The sequence below is a fragment of the Ambystoma mexicanum genome, chromosome 14, assembly GCF_040938575.1.
Source record: "Ambystoma mexicanum isolate Mex_15411 chromosome 14, UKY_AmexF1_1, whole genome shotgun sequence".
NCBI classification, from domain to species: Eukaryota; Metazoa; Chordata; class Amphibia; order Caudata; family Ambystomatidae; genus Ambystoma; species Ambystoma mexicanum.
Window position 1 is genome coordinate 125,455,349 of NC_090940.1, and position 21,700 is coordinate 125,477,048.

Below are 21,700 nucleotides of genomic sequence, written 5' to 3' on the forward strand. Positions count from 1 at the left end.
TTAACTTCACCATGTATACACTTACCACATTTACCACCTGATATTTTACTCCTTCTGCATTCAATTCAGCATGCATTCACTTTGCCACTTTTACTTCCCCCTAATTTACTTCTTCTGTATTTAATTCAGCATGCCTTCACTTTGCCACATTTACCACCTCATATTTTACTTCTTTTGCTTTCACTTCACCATGTACTTACATTACCACATTTACCACCTCATATTTTATTTCTTCTGCATTCAATTCAGAATGCACTCACTTTGCCACAATTACCACCTCATATATTACTTCTTCTGCATTCAATTCAGCAAGCATTAACTTTGCCACATTTAAATCCACCTAATTTACTTCTTCTGCATTCAATTCAGCATGCATTCATTTTGTCACATTTACCCCCTCATATTTTACTTCTTCTGCTTTCACTTCACCATGCACTCACATTGCCACATTTACCAACTCATATTTTACTTCTTCTGCATTCAATTCAGCATGCATTCACTTTGCCACATTTACCACCTCATATTTTACTTATTCTGCATTAACTTCACCATGCACTCACCTTGACACATTTACCACCTCATATTTTACTTCTTCTGCATTCAATTCAGCATGCACTCACTTTGCCACATTTACTTCCCCCTAATTTACTTCTTCTGCATTCAATTCAGAATGTATTCATTTTGTCACATTTACCCCTCATATTTGACTTCTTCTGCATTCGCTTCACCATGCATTCACTTCGCCACATTTACCACCCCATAGTTTTCTTATTCTGCATTCACTTCACCATGAATTAACGTTGTCACATTTACCACCTCATATTTTACTTCTTCTGCATTTAATTCAGCATGCATTCACTTTGCCACATTTATCACCTCACATTTGACTTCTTCTGCTTTCACTTCACCATGCACTCACATTGCCACATTAACCACCTCATATTGTATTTCTTCTGCATTCACTTCACTATGCATTCACTTTGTCACATTTACCACCTCATATTTTATTTCTTCTGCATTCACTTCAACATACATTCACTTTGCCACATGTACCTCCCCATACATTACTTCTTCTGCATTCACTTCACCATGTATTCACTTTGCACATTAACCACCTCATATTTTACTTCTTCTGCATTCACTTCACTATGCATTCACTTTGTCACATTTACCACCTGATATTTTACTCCTTCTGCATTCAATTCAGCATGCATTCACTTTGCCACTTTTACCTCCTCCTAATTTACTTCTTCTGTATTTAATTCAGCATGCCTTCACTTTGCCACATTTACCACCTCATATTTTACTTCTTCTGCATTCAATTCAGAATGCACTCACTTTGCCACAATTACCACCTCATATTTCACTTCTTCTGCATTCAATTCAGCATGCATTAATTTTGTCACATTTACCCCTCATATGTTACTTCTTCTGCATTCGCTTCACCATGCATTCACTTCGCCACATTTACCACCTCATATCTTACTTCTTCTGCATTCACTTCAACATACATTCACTTTGTCACATGTACTTCCCCATACATTAATTCTTCTGCATTCACTTCACCATACATTCACTTTGCCACATTTACCACCCCATAGTTTAGTTCTTCTGCATTCGCTTCACCATGCATTCACTTCGCCACATTTACCACCTCATATCTTACTTCTTCTGCATTCACTTCAACATACATTCACTTTGCCACATGTACCTCCCCATACTTTACTTCTACTGCATTCACTTCACCATGCACTCACATTACCACGTTTACCTCCCCATACCTTACGTATTCTGCATTCACTTCACCATGTATTCACTTTGCCACATTAACCACCTCATATTTTACTTCTTCAGCATTCACTTCACTATGCATTCACTTTGCCACATTTACCACCCCATATTTTACGTCTTCTGCATTCACTTCGCCATGCATTCACTTTGTCACATTTACCACCTGATATTTTTACTCCTTCTACATTCAATTCAGCATGCATTCACTTTGCCACTTTTACCTCTCCCTAATTTACTTCTTCTGCATTCAATTCAGCATGCATTCATTTTGTCACATTTACCCCCTCATATTTTACTTCTTCTGCATTCGCTTCACCATGCATTCACTTCGCCACATTTACCACCCCATAGTTTTCTTCTTCTGCATTCACTTCACCATGAATTAATGTTGTCACATTTACCACCTCATATTTTACTTCTTCTGTATTTAATTCGGCATGCATTCACTTTGCCACATTTATCACCTCACATTTGACTTCTTCTGCTTTCACTTCACCATGCAATTACATTGCCACATTTACCACCTCATATTTCACTTCTTCTGCATTCAATTCACCATGCACTCACTTTGACACATTTACCACCTCATATTTTACTTATTCTGCATTCAATTCAGCATGCATTCACTTTGCCACATTAACCACCTCATATTGTACTTCTTCTGCATTCGCTTCACCAAGCATTCACTTCGCCACATTTACCACCTCATATCTTACTTCTTCTGCATTCACTTCAACATACATTCACTTTGCCATATGCACCTCCCCATACATTACTGCTTCTGCATTCACTTCACTATACATTCACTTTACCACATTTAACACCCCATAGTTTACTTCTTCTGCATTCACTTCACCATGCATTAATGTTGCCACATTTACCACCTCATATCTTACTTCTTCTGCATTCACTTCAACATACATTTACTTTGCCACATGTACCTCCCCATACATTAATTCTTCTGCATTCAATTCACCATACATTCACTTTGGCACATTTACCACCCCATAGTTTAGTTCTTCTGCATTCACTTCACCATGCATTAACGTTGTCACATTTACCACCTCATATTTTAATTCTTCTGCATTCACTTCACCATGCATTCACTTCGCCACATGTACCTCCCCATACATGACTTCGTCTGCATTCACTTCACCGTGCACTCACATTGCCACATTTACCCCCTCATATTTTACTTCTTCTGCATTCACTTCACCGTGCATTCTCTTCGCCACATTTACCTCCCCATACATTACTTCTTCTGCATTCACTTCACCATGCACTCACTTTGTCACATTTACCACCTCATATTTGACTTCTTCTGCATTCAATTCAGCATGCATTCACTTTGCCACTTTTACCTCACCCTAATGTACTTCTTCTGCATTCAATTCAGCATGCATTCACTTTGTCACATTTACCCCCTCATATTTTAATTCTTCTGCATTCGCTTCACCGTGCATTCACTTTGCCACATTTACCATTTCATATTTGACTTCTTCTGCATTCACTTTACCATACATTCACATACACCATACATTCACATTGTCACATTTCCCTCCCAATACTTTACTTCTTCTCCATTCACTTCACCATACATTCACTCTGTCACATTTACCTTCCAATACTTTACTTCTTCTGCAATCACTTCACCATACATTCACTTTGTCACATTTACTTCCTCATACATTACTTGTTCTGCATTCACTTCACCATACATTCACTTTGTCACATGTAACTCATCATACATTACTTCTTCTGTATTCACTTCACCATGCACTCACTCTGCCACATTTACCACTTCATATTTTACTTCTTCTGCATTAATTTCAACATGCATTCACTTTGCCACATTTACCTCCCCCTAATTTACTTTGTCTGCATTCACTACACCATACATTCACTTTGTCACATTTACCACCTCACATTTTACTACTTCTGCATTCGCTTCACCATGCCTTCACTTTGCCACATTTACCACCTCGTATTTGACTTCTTCTACATTCACTTCACCATGCACTCACTTTGCCACATTTACCACCTCATATTTTACTTCTTCTGTATTCAATTCAGCATGCATTCACTTTGCCACATTTACCTCATCATACTTTACTTCTTCTGCATTCACTTCACCATGCACTCACTTTGCCACATTTACCATATCATATTTTACTTCTTCTGCATTCAATTCAGCATGCATTCACTGTGTCACATTTACCCCCCCTAATTTAATTCTTCTGCATTCACTACACCATACATTCACTTTGTCACATTTACCATCTCATATTTTACTTCTTCTGCATTCACTTCACCATGCACTAACTTTTCCACATTTATCTCCTCATATTTTACTTCTTCTGCATTCAATTCAGCATGCATTAACTTTGCCACATTTACCTCCACCTAATGTACTTCTTCTGCATTCAATTCAGCATGCATTCATTTTGTCACATTTACCCCCTCATATTTTACTTCTTCTGCTTTCACTTCACCATGCACTTCATTGCCACATTTACCACCTCATATTTTACTTCTTCTGCATTCAATTCAGCATGCATTCACTTTGCCACATTTACCTCACCCTAATTTACTTCTTCTGCATTCAATTCAGAATGCATTCATTTTGTCACATTTACCCCTCATATTTTACTTCTTCTGCATTCGCTTCACCATGCATTCACTTCGCCACATTTACCACCTCATATCTTATTTCTTCTGCATTCACTTCAACATACATTCACTTTGCCACATGTACCTCCCCATACATTACTGATTCTGCATTCACTTCACCATACATTCACTTTACCACATTTACCACCCCATAGTTTACTTCTTCTGCATTCACTTCACCATGCATTAACGTTGCCACATTTACCACCTCATATCTTACTTCTTCTGCATTCACTTCAACATACATTCACTTTGCCACATGTACCTCCCCTTACATTACTTCTTCTGCATCCACTTCACCATGCATTTACTTTGCCACATTTACCACCCCATATTTTACTTCTTCTGCATTCACTTCACCGTGCATCACTTTGTCACATTTACCCCCTCATATTTTACTTCTTCTGCTTTCACTTCACCATGCACTTACATTGCCACATTTACCACATCATATTTGACTTCTTCTGGATTCAATTCAGCATGCATTCACTTTGCCACATTTACCTCCCCCTAATTTACTTCTTCTGTATTCATTACACCATACATTCACTTTGTCACATTTACCACCTCACATTTTATTAATTCTGTATCCGCTTCACCATGCATCCACTTTGCCATGTTTACCTCCTCATACTTTACTTCTTCTGCATTCACTTCACCATGCACTAACCTTTCCATATTTACCACCTCATATTTTACTTCTTCTGCATTCAATTCAGCATGCACTCACATTGCCACATTTACCACCTCATATTTTACTTCTTCTGCATTCAATTCAGCATGCATTCACTTTGCCACGTTTACCTCCCCCTAATTTACTTCTTCTGCATTCAGTACACCATACATTCACTTTGTCACATTTGCCACCTCATATTTTACTTCTTCTGCATTCGCTTCAGCATGCATTAACTTTGCCACATTTACCTCCACCTGATTTACTTCTTCTGCATTCAATTCAGCATGCACTCATTTTGTCACATTTACCCCCTCATATTTGACTTCTTCTGCATTCACTTTACCATGCACTCACTTTGCCACATTTACGTTCCCATACTTTACTTCTTCTGCATTCAGTTCACCATACATTCACTTTGTCACATTTACGTTCCCATACTTTACTTCTTCTGCAATCACTTCACCATACATTCACTTTGTCACATTTACCTCCCATACATTATTTCTTCTGCATTCACTTCACCATACATTCACTTTGTCACATTTACATCCTCCATATTCACTTCTTCTGCATTCACTTCACCATACATTCACTTTTTCATATTTACCACCTCATATTTCACTTCTTTTGCATTCACTTCATCATGCATTTACTTTGACACATTTACCACCTGTTATTTTACTTCTTCTGCATTCACTTCACCATGCATTCACTTTGACACATTTACCACCTCTTATATTACTTCTTCTGCATTCACTTCATCATGCATTCACTTTGACACATTTACCACCTCTTATTTTACTTCTTCTGCATTCACTTCACCATACATTCACTTTTTCATATTTACCACCTCATATTTCACTTCTTCTGCATTCACGACACCATACATTCACTTTGTCACATTTACCACCTCATATTTTACTTCTTCTGCATTCATTTCATTCATTCACTTTGCCACATTTACCACCTCATATTTTACTTCTTCTGCATTCAATTCAGCATGCATTCACTTTGCCACATTTACCACCTCATATTTTACTTATTCTGCATTAACTTCACCATGCACTCACTTTTTCACATGTATCACCTCATATTTTACTTCATCTGCATTCACTTCAACATACATTCACTTTGCCACATGTACCTCCCCATACATTACATCTTCTGCATTCAGTTCACCATACATTCACTTTTTCATATTTACCACCTCATATTTCACTTCTTTTTGCATTCACTTCATCATGCATTCACTTTGACACATTTACCACCTGTTATTTTACTTCTTCTGCATTCACTTCACCATGCATTCACTTTGACACATTTACCACCTCTTATTTTACTTCTTCTGCATTCACTTCACCATACATTCACTTTTTCATATTTACCACCTCATATTTCACTTCTTCTGCATTCACGACACCATACATTCACTTTGTCACATTTACCACCTCATATTTTACTTCTTCTGCATTCATTTCATTCATTCACTTTGCCACATTTACCACCCCATAGTTCACTTCTTCTGCATTCACTTCACCATGCATTAACGTTGTCACATTTACCACCTCATATTTTACTTCTTCTGCATTCACTTTACCAACATTCACATTTACCATACATTCACGTTGTCACATTTACCTTCCCATACTTTACTTCTACTGCTTTCACTTCACCATGCACTCACATTGCCACATTTACACCTCATATTTTATTTCTTCTGCTTTCACTTCACCATGCACTCACATTACCAGATTTACCACCTTATATTTTACTTCTTCTGCATTCTATTCAGCATGAATTCACTTTGCCAAATTTACCACCTCATATTTTACTTCTTCTGCATTTAATGCAGCATGCATTCACTTTGCCACATTTATCACCTCACATTTGACTTCTTCTGCTTTCACTTCACCATGCACTCACATTGCCACATTAACCACCTCATATTGTATTTCTTCTGCATTCACTTCACTATGCATTCACTTTGTCACATTTACCATCTCATATTTTATTTCTTCTGCATTCACTTCAACATACATTCACTTTGCCACATGTACCTCCCCATACATTACTTCTTCTGCATTCACTTCACCATGTATTCACTTTGCACATTAACCACCTCATATTTTACTTCTTCTGCATTCACTTCACTATGCATTCACTTTGTCACATTTACCACCTGATATTTTACTCCTTCTGCATTCAATTCAGCATGCATTCACTTTGCCACTTTTACCTCCTCCTAATTTACTTCTTCTGTATTTAATTCAGCATGCCTTCACTTTGCCACATTTACCACCTCATATTTTACTTCTTCTGCATTCAATTCAGAATGCACTCACTTTGCCACAATTACCACCTCATATTTCACTTCTTCTGCATTCAATTCAGCATGCATTAATTTTGTCACATTTACCCCTCATATGTTACTTCTTCTGCATTCGCTTCACCATGCATTCACTTCGCCACATTTACCACCTCATATCTTACTTCTTCTGCATTCACTTCAACATACATTCACTTTGTCACATGTACTTCCCCATACATTAATTCTTCTGCATTCACTTCACCATACATTCACTTTGCCACATTTACCACCCCATAGTTTAGTTCTTCTGCATTCGCTTCACCATGCATTCACTTCGCCACATTTACCACCTCATATCTTACTTCTTCTGCATTCACTTCAACATACATTCACTTTGCCACATGTACCTCCCCATACTTTACTTCTACTGCATTCACTTCACCATGCACTCACATTACCACGTTTACCTCCCCATATCTTACGTATTCTGCATTCACTTCACCATGTATTCACTTTGCCACATTAACCACCTCATATTTTACTTCTTCAGCATTCACTTCACTATGCATTCACTTTGCCACATTTACCACCCCATATTTTACGTCTTCTGCATTCACTTCGCCATGCATTCACTTTGTCACATTTACCACCTGATATTTTTACTCCTTCTACATTCAATTCAGCATGCATTCACTTTGCCACTTTTACCTCTCCCTAATTTACTTCTTCTGCATTCAATTCAGCATGCATTCATTTTGTCACATTTACCCCCTCATATTTTACTTCTTCTGCATTCGCTTCACCATGCATTCACTTCGCCACATTTACCACCCCATAGTTTTCTTCTTCTGCATTCACTTCACCATGAATTAATGTTGTCACATTTACCACCTCATATTTTACTTCTTCTGTATTTAATTCGGCATGCATTCACTTTGCCACATTTATCACCTCACATTTGACTTCTTCTGCTTTCACTTCACCATGCAATTACATTGCCACATTTACCACCTCATATTTCACTTCTTCTGCATTCAATTCACCATGCACTCACTTTGACACATTTACCACCTCATATTTTACTTATTCTGCATTCAATTCAGCATGCATTCACTTTGCCACATTAACCACCTCATATTGTACTTCTTCTGCATTCGCTTCACCAAGCATTCACTTCGCCACATTTACCACCTCATATCTTACTTCTTCTGCATTCACTTCAACATACATTCACTTTGCCATATGCACCTCCCCATACATTACTGCTTCTGCATTCACTTCACTATACATTCACTTTACCACATTTAACACCCCATAGTTTACTTCTTCTGCATTCACTTCACCATGCATTAATGTTGCCACATTTACCACCTCATATCTTACTTCTTCTGCATTCACTTCAACATACATTTACTTTGCCACATGTACCTCCCCATACATTAATTCTTCTGCATTCAATTCACCATACATTCACTTTGGCACATTTACCACCCCATAGTTTAGTTCTTCTGCATTCACTTCACCATGCATTAACGTTGTCACATTTACCACCTCATATTTTAATTCTTCTGCATTCACTTCACCATGCATTCACTTCGCCACATGTACCTCCCCATACATGACTTCGTCTGCATTCACTTCACCGTGCACTCACATTGCCACATTTACCCCCTCATATTTTACTTCTTCTGCATTCACTTCACCATGCATTCTCTTCGCCACATTTACCTCCCCATACATTACTTCTTCTGCATTCACTTCACCATGCACTCACTTTGTCACATTTACCACCTCATATTTGACTTCTTCTGCATTCAATTCAGCATGCATTCACTTTGCCACTTTTACCTCACCCTAATGTACTTCTTCTGCATTCAATTCAGCATGCATTCACTTTGTCACATTTACCCCCTCATATTTTAATTCTTCTGCATTCGCTTCACCGTGCATTCACTTTGCCACATTTACCATTTCATATTTGACTTCTTCTGCATTCACTTTACCATACATTCACATACACCATACATTCACATTGTCACATTTCCCTCCCAATACTTTACTTCTTCTCCATTCACTTCACCATACATTCACTCTGTCACATTTACCTTCCAATACTTTACTTCTTCTGCAATCACTTCACCATACATTCACTTTGTCACATTTACTTCCTCATACATTACTTGTTCTGCATTCACTTCACCATACATTCACTTTGTCACATGTAACTCATCATACATTACTTCTTCTGTATTCACTTCACCATGCACTCACTCTGCCACATTTACCACTTCATATTTTACTTCTTCTGCATTAATTTCAACATGCATTCACTTTGCCACATTTACCTCCCCCTAATTTACTTTGTCTGCATTCACTACACCATACATTCACTTTGTCACATTTACCACCTCACATTTTACTACTTCTGCATTCGCTTCACCATGCCTTCACTTTGCCACATTTACCACCTCGTATTTGACTTCTTCTACATTCACTTCACCATGCACTCACTTTGCCACATTTACCACCTCATATTTTACTTCTTCTGTATTCAATTCAGCATGCATTCACTTTGCCACATTTACCTCATCATACTTTACTTCTTCTGCATTCACTTCACCATGCACTCACTTTGCCACATTTACCATATCATATTTTACTTCTTCTGCATTCAATTCAGCATGCATTAACTTTGCCACATTTACCTCCACCTAATGTACTTCTTCTGCATTCAATTCAGCATGCATTCATTTTGTCACATTTACCCCCTCATATTTTACTTCTTCTGCTTTCACTTCACCATGCACTTCATTGCCACATTTACCACCTCATATTTTACTTCTTCTGCATTCAATTCAGCATGCATTCACTTTGCCACATTTACCTCACCCTAATTTACTTCTTCTGCATTCAATTCAGAATGCATTCATTTTGTCACATTTACCCCTCATATTTTACTTCTTCTGCATTCGCTTCACCATGCATTCACTTCGCCACATTTACCACCTCATATCTTATTTCTTCTGCATTCACTTCAACATACATTCACTTTGCCACATGTACCTCCCCATACATTACTGCTTCTGCATTCACTTCACCATACATTCACTTTACCACATTTACCACCCCATAGTTTACTTCTTCTGCATTCACTTCACCATGCATTAACGTTGCCACATTTACCACCTCATATCTTACTTCTTCTGCATTCACTTCAACATACATTCACTTTGCCACATGTACCTCCCCTTACATTACTTCTTCTGCATCCACTTCACCATGCATTTACTTTGCCACATTTACCACCCCATATTTTACTTCTTCTGCATTCACTTCACCGTGCATCACTTTGTCACATTTACCCCCTCATATTTTACTTCTTCTGCTTTCACTTCACCATGCACTTACATTGCCACATTTACCACATCATATTTGACTTCTTCTGGATTCAATTCAGCATGCATTCACTTTGCCACATTTACCTCCCCCTAATTTACTTCTTCTGTATTCACTACACCATACATTCACTTTGTCACATTTACCACCTCACATTTTATTAATTCTGTATCCGCTTCACCATGCATCCACTTTGCCATGTTTACCTCCTCATACTTTACTTCTTCTGCATTCACTTCACCATGCACTAACCTTTCCATATTTACCACCTCATATTTTACTTCTTCTGCATTCAATTCAGCATGCACTCACATTGCCACATTTACCACCTCATATTTTACTTCTTCTGCATTCAATTCAGCATGCATTCACTTTGCCACGTTTACCTCCCCCTAATTTACTTCTTCTGCATTCAGTACACCATACATTCACTTTGTCACATTTGCCACCTCATATTTTACTTCTTCTGCATTCGCTTCAGCATGCATTAACTTTGCCACATTTACCTCCACCTGATTTACTTCTTCTGCATTCAATTCAGCATGCACTCATTTTGTCACATTTACCCCCTCATATTTGACTTCTTCTGCATTCACTTTACCATGCACTCACTTTGCCACATTTACGTTCCCATACTTTACTTCTTCTGCATTCAGTTCACCATACATTCACTTTGTCACATTTACGTTCCCATACTTTACTTCTTCTGCAATCACTTCACCATACATTCACTTTGTCACATTTACCTCCCATACATTATTTCTTCTGCATTCACTTCACCATACATTCACTTTGTCACATTTACATCCTCCATATTCACTTCTTCTGCATTCACTTCACCATACATTCACTTTTTCATATTTACCACCTCATATTTCACTTCTTTTGCATTCACTTCATCATGCATTTACTTTGACACATTTACCACCTGTTATTTTACTTCTTCTGCATTCACTTCACCATGCATTCACTTTGACACATTTACCACCTCTTATATTACTTCTTCTGCATTCACTTCATCATGCATTCACTTTGACACATTTACCACCTCTTATTTTACTTCTTCTGCATTCACTTCACCATACATTCACTTTTTCATATTTACCACCTCATATTTCACTTCTTCTGCATTCACGACACCATACATTCACTTTGTCACATTTACCACCTCATATTTTACTTCTTCTGCATTCATTTCATTCATTCACTTTGCCACATTTACCACCTCATATTTTACTTCTTCTGCATTCAATTCAGCATGCATTCACTTTGCCACATTTACCACCTCATATTTTACTTATTCTGCATTAACTTCACCATGCACTCACTTTTTCACATTTATCACCTCATATTTTACTACATCTGCATTCACTTCAACATACATTCACTTTGCCACATGTACCTCCCCATACATTACATCTTCTGCATTCAGTTCACCATACATTCACTTTTTCATATTTACCACCTCATATTTCACTTCTTTTGCATTCACTTCATCATGCATTCACTTTGACACATTTACCACCTGTTATTTTACTTCTTCTGCATTCACTTCACCATGCATTCACTTTGACACATTTACCACCTCTTATATTACTTCTTCTGCATTCACTTCATCATGCATTCACTTTGACACATTTACCACCTCTTATTTTACTTCTTCTGCATTCACTTCACCATACATTCACTTTTTCATATTTACCACCTCATATTTCACTTCTTCTGCATTCACGACACCATACATTCACTTTGTCACATTTACCACCTCATATTTTACTTCTTCTGCATTCATTTCATTCATTCACTTTGCCACATTTACCACCCCATAGTTCACTTCTTCTGCATTCACTTCACCATGCATTAACGTTGTCACATTTACCACCTCATATTTTACTTCTTCTGCATTCACTTTACCAACATTCACATTTACCATACATTCACGTTGTCACATTTACCTTCCCATACTTTACTTCTACTGCTTTCACTTCACCATGCACTCACATTGCCACATTTACACCTCATATTTTATTTCTTCTGCTTTCACTTCACCATGCACTCACATTACCAGATTTACCACCTTATATTTTACTTCTTCTGCATTCTATTCAGCATGAATTCACTTTGCCAAATTTACCACCTCATGTTTTACTTCTTCTGCATTAACTTCACCATGTATACACTTACCACATTTACCACCTGATATTTTACTCCTTCTGCATTCAATTCAGCATGCATTCACTTTGCCACTTTTACTTCCCCCTAATTTACTTCTTCTGTATTTAATTCAGCATGCCTTCACTTTGCCACATTTACCACCTCATATTTTACTTCTTTTGCTTTCACTTCACCATGTACTTACATTACCACATTTACCACCTCATATTTTATTTCTTCTGCATTCAATTCAGAATGCACTCACTTTGCCACAATTACCACCTCATATATTACTTCTTCTGCATTCAATTCAGCAAGCATTAACTTTGCCACATTTAAATCCACCTAATTTACTTCTTCTGCATTCAATTCAGCATGCATTCATTTTGTCACATTTACCCCCTCATATTTTACTTCTTCTGCTTTCACTTCACCATGCACTCACATTGCCACATTTACCAACTCATATTTTACTTCTTCTGCATTCAATTCAGCATGCATTCACTTTGCCACATTTACCACCTCATATTTTACTTATTCTGCATTAACTTCACCATGCACTCACATTGACACATTTACCACCTCATATTTTACTTCTTCTGCATTCAATTCAGCATGCACTCACTTTGCCACATTTACTTCCCCCTAATTTACTTCTTCTGCATTCAATTCAGAATGTATTCATTTTGTCACATTTACCCTCATATTTGACTTCTTCTGCATTCGCTTCACCATGCATTCACTTTGCCATGAATTAACGTTGTCACATTTACCACCTCATATTTTACTTCTTCTGCATTTAATTCAGCATGCATTCACTTTGCCACATTTATCACCTCACATTTGACTTCTTCTGCTTTCACTTCACCATGCACTCACATTGCCACATTAACCACCTCATATTGTATTTCTTCTGCATTCACTTCACTATGCATTCACTTTGTCACATTTACCACCTCATATTTTATTTCTTCTGCATTCACTTCAACATACATTCACTTTGCCACATGTACCTCCCCATACATTACTTCTTCTTCATTCACTTCACCATGTATTCACTTTGCACATTAACCACCTCATATTTTACTTCTTCTGCATTCACTTCACTATGCATTCACTTTGTCACATTTACCACCTGATATTTTACTCCTTCTGCATTCAATTCAGCATGCATTCACTTTGCCACTTTTACCTCCTCCTAATTTACTTCTTCTGTATTTAATTCAGCATGCCTTCACTTTGCCACATTTACCACCTCATATTTTACTTCTTCTGCATTCAATTCAGAATGCACTCACTTTGCCACAATTACCACCTCATATTTCACTTCTTCTGCATTCAATTCAGCATGCATTAATTTTGTCACATTTACCCCTCATATGTTACTTCTTCTGCATTCGCTTCACCATGCATTCACTTCGCCACATTTACCACCTCATATCTTACTTCTTCTGCATTCACTTCAACATAGATTCACTTTGTCACATGTACTTCCCCATACATTAATTCTTCTGCATTCACTTCACCATACATTCACTTTGCCACATTTACCACCCCATAGTTTAGTTCTTCTGCATTCGCTTCACCATGCATTCACTTCGCCACATTTACCACCTCATATCTTACTTCTTCTGCATTCACTTCAACATACATTCACTTTGCCACATGTACCTCCCCATACTTTACTTCTACTGCATTCACTTCACCATGCACTCACATTACCACGTTTACCTCCCCATACCTTACGTATTCTGCATTCACTTCACCATGTATTCACTTTGCCACATTAACCACCTCATATTTTACTTCTTCAGCATTCACTTCACTATGCATTCACTTTGCCACATTTACCACCCCATATTTTACGTCTTCTGCATTCACTTCGCCATGCATTCACTTTGTCACATTTACCACCTGATATTTTTACTCCTTCTACATTCAATTCAGCATGCATTCACTTTGCCACTTTTACCTCTCCCTAATTTACTTCTTCTGCATTCAATTCAGCATGCATTCATTTTTTCACATTTACCCCCTCATATTTTACTTCTTCTGCATTCGCTTCACCATGCATTCACTTCGCCACATTTACCACCTCATATCTTACTTCTTCTGCATTCACTTCAACATACATTCACTTTGCCACATGTACCTCCCCATACATTACTTCTTCTGCTTTCACTTCACCATACATTCACTTTGCCACATTTACCACCCCATAGTTTACTTCTTCTGCATTCACTTCACCATGCATTTACGTTGTCACATTTACCACCTCATATTTTACTTCTTCTGCATTCAATTCAGAAGGCAATAACTTTGCCACATTTATCACCTCATATTTTACTTCTTCTGCATTCACTTCACTATGCATTCACGTTGCCACAATTACCACCTCATATTTTATTTCTTCTGCATTCACTTCACTATGCACTCACATTGCCACATTAACCTCCCCATACCTTATGTATTCTGCATTCACTTCACCATGTATTCACTTTGCTACATTAACCACCTCATATTTTACTTCTTCTGCATTCACTTCACTATGAGTTCACTTTGTCACATTTACCACCTCATATTTTGCTTCTTCCGCATTCACTTCACCATGCATTCACTTTGTCACATTTACCACCTGATAGTTTTACTCATTCTACATTCAATTCAGCATGCATTCACTTTGCCACATTTACATCCACCTAATTTACTTCTTCTGCATTCAATTCAGCATGCATTCATTTTGTCACATTTACCCCCTCATATTTTACTTCTTCTGCTTTCACTTCACCATGCAATTACATTGCCATATTTACCACCTCATATTTTACTTCTTCTGCATTCAATTCAGAATGTATTCATTTTGTCACATTTACCCCTCATATTTGACTTCTTCTGCATTCGCTTCACCATGCATTCACTTTGCCACTTTTACCTCCCCCTAATTTACTTCTTCTGCATTCAATTCAGCTTGCATTCACGTTGTCACATTTACGCCCTCATATTTTACTTCTTCTGCTTTCACTTCACTATGCACTTACATTGCCACATTTACCACCTCATATTTTACTTCTTCTGCATACAATTCAGCATGCACTCACTTTGCCACATTTACCACCTCATATTTTACTTCTTCTGCATTCAATCCAACATGCATTAACTTTGCACATTTACCTCCACCTAATTTAGTTCTTCTGCATTCAATTCAGCATGCATTTATTTTTGCACATTTACCCCCTCATATTTTACTTCTTCTGCATTCGTTTCACCATGCATTCACTTCTTCACATTTACCACCTCATATTTTACTTCTTCTGCATTCACTTCAACATACATTCACTTTGCCAAATTGACCACCCCATATTTTACTTCTTCTGCATTCACTTCACTATGCGTTCACTTTGCCACATTTACCACCTCATATTTTACTTCTTCTGCATTCACTTCACCTGCATTCACTTTGTCACATTTACCACCCCATATTTTACTTCTTCTGCATTCAATTAAGCATGCATTCACTTTGCCACATTAATAACCTCATATTTTACTTCTTCCGCTTTCACTTCACCATGCACTCACTTTGCCACATTTACCACCTCATATTTTACTCCTTCTGCATTCAATTCCGCATGTATTCACTTTGCCACATTTATCACCTCATATTTTATTTCTTCTGCATTCAATTCAGCATGCATTAACTTTGCCACATTTACCTCACCCTAATTAACTTCTTCTGCATTCAATTCAGAATGCATTCATTTTATCACATTTACCCCTCATATTTTACTTCTTCTGCATTTGCTTCACCATGCATTCACTTCGCCACATTTACCACCTCATATCTTACTTCTTCTGCATTCACTTCAACATACATTCACTTTGCCACATGTACCTCCCCATACATTAATTCTTCTGCATTCACTTCACCATACATTCACTTTGCCACATTTACCACCCCATAGTTTACTTCTTCTGCATTCACTTCACCATGCATTAACGTTGTCACATTTACCACCTCATATTTTACTTCTTCTGCATTCAATTCAGCATGCATTCACTTTGCCACATTCACCACCTCATATTTTACTTCTTCTGCATTCACTTCACTATGCATTCACTTTGTCACATTTACCCCTCATATGTTACTTCTTCTGCATTCGCTTCACCATGCATTCACTTCGCCACATTTACCACCTCATATCTTACTTCTTCTGCATTCACTTCAACATACATTCACTTTGTCACATGTACTTCCCCATACATTAATTCTTCTGCATTCACTTCACCATACATTCACTTTGCCACATTTACCACCCCATAGTTTAGTTCTTCTGCATTCGCTTCACCATGCATTCACTTCGCCACATTTACTACCTCATATCTTACTTCTTCTGCATTCACTTCAACATACATTCACTTTGCCACATGTACCTCCCCATACTTTACTTCTACTGCATTCACTTCACCATGCACTCACATTACCACGTTTACCTCCCCATACCTTACGTATTCTGCATTCACTTCACCATGTATTCACTTTGTCACATTTACCACCTGATATTTTTACTCCTTCTACATTCAATTCAGCATGCATTCACTTTGCCACTTTTACCTCTCCCTAATTTACTTCTTCTGCATTCAATTCAGCATGCATTCATTTTGTCACATTTACCCCCTCATATTTTACTTCTTCTGCATTCGCTTCACCATGCATTCACTTCGCCACATTTACCACCTCATATCTTACTTCTTCTGCATTCACTTCAACATACATTCACTTTGCCACATGTACCTCCCCATACATTACTTCTTCTGCTTTCACTTCACCATACATTCACTTTTCCACATTTACCACCCATAGTTTACTTCTTCTGCATTCACTTCACCATGCATTTACGTTGTCACATTTACCACCTCATATTTTACTTCTTCTGCATTCAATTCAGAAGGCAATAACTTTGCCACATTAACCACCTCATATTTTATTTCCTCTGCATTCACTTCACTATGCATTCACTTTGTCACATTTATCACCTCATATTTTATTTCTTCTGCATTCACTTCACTATGCATTCACTTTGTCACATTTACCACCTCATATTTTACTTCTTCTGCTTTCACTTCACCATGCACTTACATTGCCACATTTACCACCTCATATTTTACTTCTTCTGCATTCAATTCAGAATGCACTCACTTTGCCACAATTACCACCTCATATTTTATTTCTTCTGCATTCACTTCACTATGCATTCACTTTTTCACATTTACCACCTGATATTTTACTCCTTCTGCATTCAATTCAGCATTCATTCACTTTGCCACATTTATCACCTCACATTTGACTTCTTCTGCTTTCACTTCACTATGCACTCACATTGCCACATTAACCTCCCCATACCTTACATATTCTGCATTCACTTCACCATGTATTCACTTTGCCACATTAACCACCTCATATTTTACTTCTTCTCCATTCACTTCACTATGCATTCACTTTGTCACATTTACCACCTGATATTCTACTCCTTCTGCATTCAATTCAGCATGCATTCACTTTGCCACTTTTACCTCCCCCTAATTTACTTCTTCTGTATTTAATTCAGCATGCCTTCACTTTGTCACATTTACCACCTCATATTTTACTTCTTCTACTTTCACTTCACCATGCACTTACATTGCCACATTTACCACCTCATATTTTATTTCTTCTGCATTCAATTCAGAATGCACTCACTTTGCCACAATTACCACCTCATGTTTTACTTCTTCTGCATTCAATTCAGCATGCATTCATTTTGTCACATTTACCCACTCATATTTTACTTCTTCTGCTTTCACTTCACCATGCAATTACATTGCCACATTTACCACCTCATATTTTACTTCTTCTGCATTCAATTCAGAATGTATTCATTTTGTCACATTTACCCCTCATATTTGACTTCTTCTGCATTCGCTTCACCATGCATTCACTTCGCCACATTTACCACCCCATAGTTTTCTTCTTCTGCATTCACTTCACCATGCATTTACGTTGTCACAATTACCACCTCATATTTTACTTCTTCTGCATTTAATTCAGAAGGCAATAACTTTGCCACATTAACCACCTCATATTTTACTTCTTCTGCATTCACTTCACTATGCATTCACTTTGTCACATTTACCACCTCATATTTTACTTCTTCTGCTTTCACTTCACCATGCACTCACTTTGCCACAATTACCACCTCATATTTTATTTCTTCTGCATTCACTTCACTATGCATTCACTTTGTCACATTTACCACCTGATATTTTACTTCTTCTGCATTCACTTCACTATGCATTCACTTTGTCACATTTACCACCTGATATTTTACTCCTTCTGCATTCAATTCAGCATGCATTCACTTTGCCACATTTATCACCTCACATTTGACTTCTTCTGCTTTCACTTCACTATGCACTCACATTGCCACATTAACCTCCCCATACCTTACGTATTCTGCATTCACTTCACCATGTATTCACTTTGCCACATTAACCACCTCATATTTTACTTCTTCTCCATTCACTTCACTATGCATTCACTTTGTCACATTTACCACCTGATATTCTACTCCTTCTGCATTCAATTCAGCATGCATTCACTTTGCCACTTTTATCTCCCCCTAATTTACTTCTTCTGTATTTAATTCAGCATGCCTTCACTTTGTCACATTTACCACCTCATATTTTACTTCTTCTACTTTCACTTCACCATGCACTTACATTGCCACATTTACCACCTCATATTTTATTTCTTCTGCATTCAATTCAGCATGCATTCATTTTGTCACATTTACCCCTCATATTTGACTTCTTCTGCATTCGCTTCACCATGCATTCACTTCGCCACATTTACCACCCCATAGTTTTCTTCTTCTGCATTCACTTCACCATGAATTAATGTTGTCACATTTACCACCTCATATTTTACTTCTTCTGTATTTAATTCGGCATGCATTCACTTTGCCACATTTATCACCTCACATTTGACTTCTTCTGCTTTCACTTCACCATGCAATTACATTGCCACATTTACCACCTCATATTTCACTTCTTCTGCATTCAATTCACCATGCACTCACTTTGACACATTTACCACCTCATATTTTACTTCTTCTGCATTCAATTCAGCATGCATTCACTTTGCCACATTAACCACCTCATATTTTACTTCTTCTGCATTCGCTTCACCAAGCATTCACTTCGCCACATTTACCACCTCATATCTTACTTCTTCTGCATTCACTTCAACATACATTCACTTTGCCATATGCACCTCCCCATACATTACTGCTTCTGCATTCACTTCACTATACATTCACTTTACCACATTTAACACCCCATAGTTTACTTCTTCTGCATTCACTTCACCATGCATTAATGTTGCCACATTTACCACCTCATATCTTACTTCTTCTGCATTCACTTCAACATACATTCACTTTGCCACATGTACCTCCCCATACATTAATTCTTCTGCATTCACTTCACCATACATTCACTTTGCCACATTTACCACCCCATAGTTTAGTTCTTCTGCATTCCCTTCACCATGCATTAACGTTGTCACATTTACCACCTCATATTTTAATTCTTCTGCATTCACTTCACCATGCATTCACTTCGCCACATGTACCTCCCCATACATGACTTTGTCTGCATTCACTTCACCGTGCACTCACATTGCCACATTTACCCCCTCATATTTTACTTCTTCTGCATTCACTTCACCATGCATTCTCTTCGCCACATTTACCTCCCCATACATTACTTCTTCTGCATTCACTTCACCATGCACTCACTTTGTCACATTTACCACCTCATATTTGACTTCTTCTGCATTCAATTCAGCATGCATTCACTTTGCCACTTTTACCTCACCCTAATGTACTTCTTCTGCATTCAATTCAGCATGCATTCACTTTGTCACATTTACCCCCTCATATTTTAATTCTTCTGCATTCGCTTCACCGTGCATTCACTTTGCCACATTTACCATTTCATATTTGACTTCTTCTGCATTCACTTTACCATACATTCACATATACCATACATTCACATTGTCACATTTCCCTCCCAATACTTTACTTCTTCTCCATTCACTTCACCATACATTCACTCTGTCACATTTACCTTCCAATACTTTACTTCTTCTGCAATCACTTCACCATACATTCACTTTGTCACATTTACTTCCTCATACATTACTTGTTCTGCATTCACTTCACCATACATTCACTTTGTCACATGTAACTCATCATACATTACTTCTTCTGTATTCACTTCACCATGCACTCACTCTGCCACATTTACCACTTCATATTTTACTTCTTCTGCATTAATTTCAACATGCATTCACTTTGCCACATTTACCTCCCCCTAATTTACTTTGTCTGCATTCACTACACCATACATTCACTTTGTCACATTTACCACCTCACATTTTACTACTTCTGCATTCGCTTCACCATGCCTTCACTTTGCCACATTTACCACCTCGTATTTGACTTCTTCTACATTCACTTCACCATGCACTCACTTTGCCACATTTACCACCTCATATTTTACTTCTTCTGTATTCAATTCAGCATGCATTCACTTTGCCACATTTACCTCATCATACTTTACTTCTTCTGCATTCACTTCACCATGCACTCACTTTGCCACATTTACCA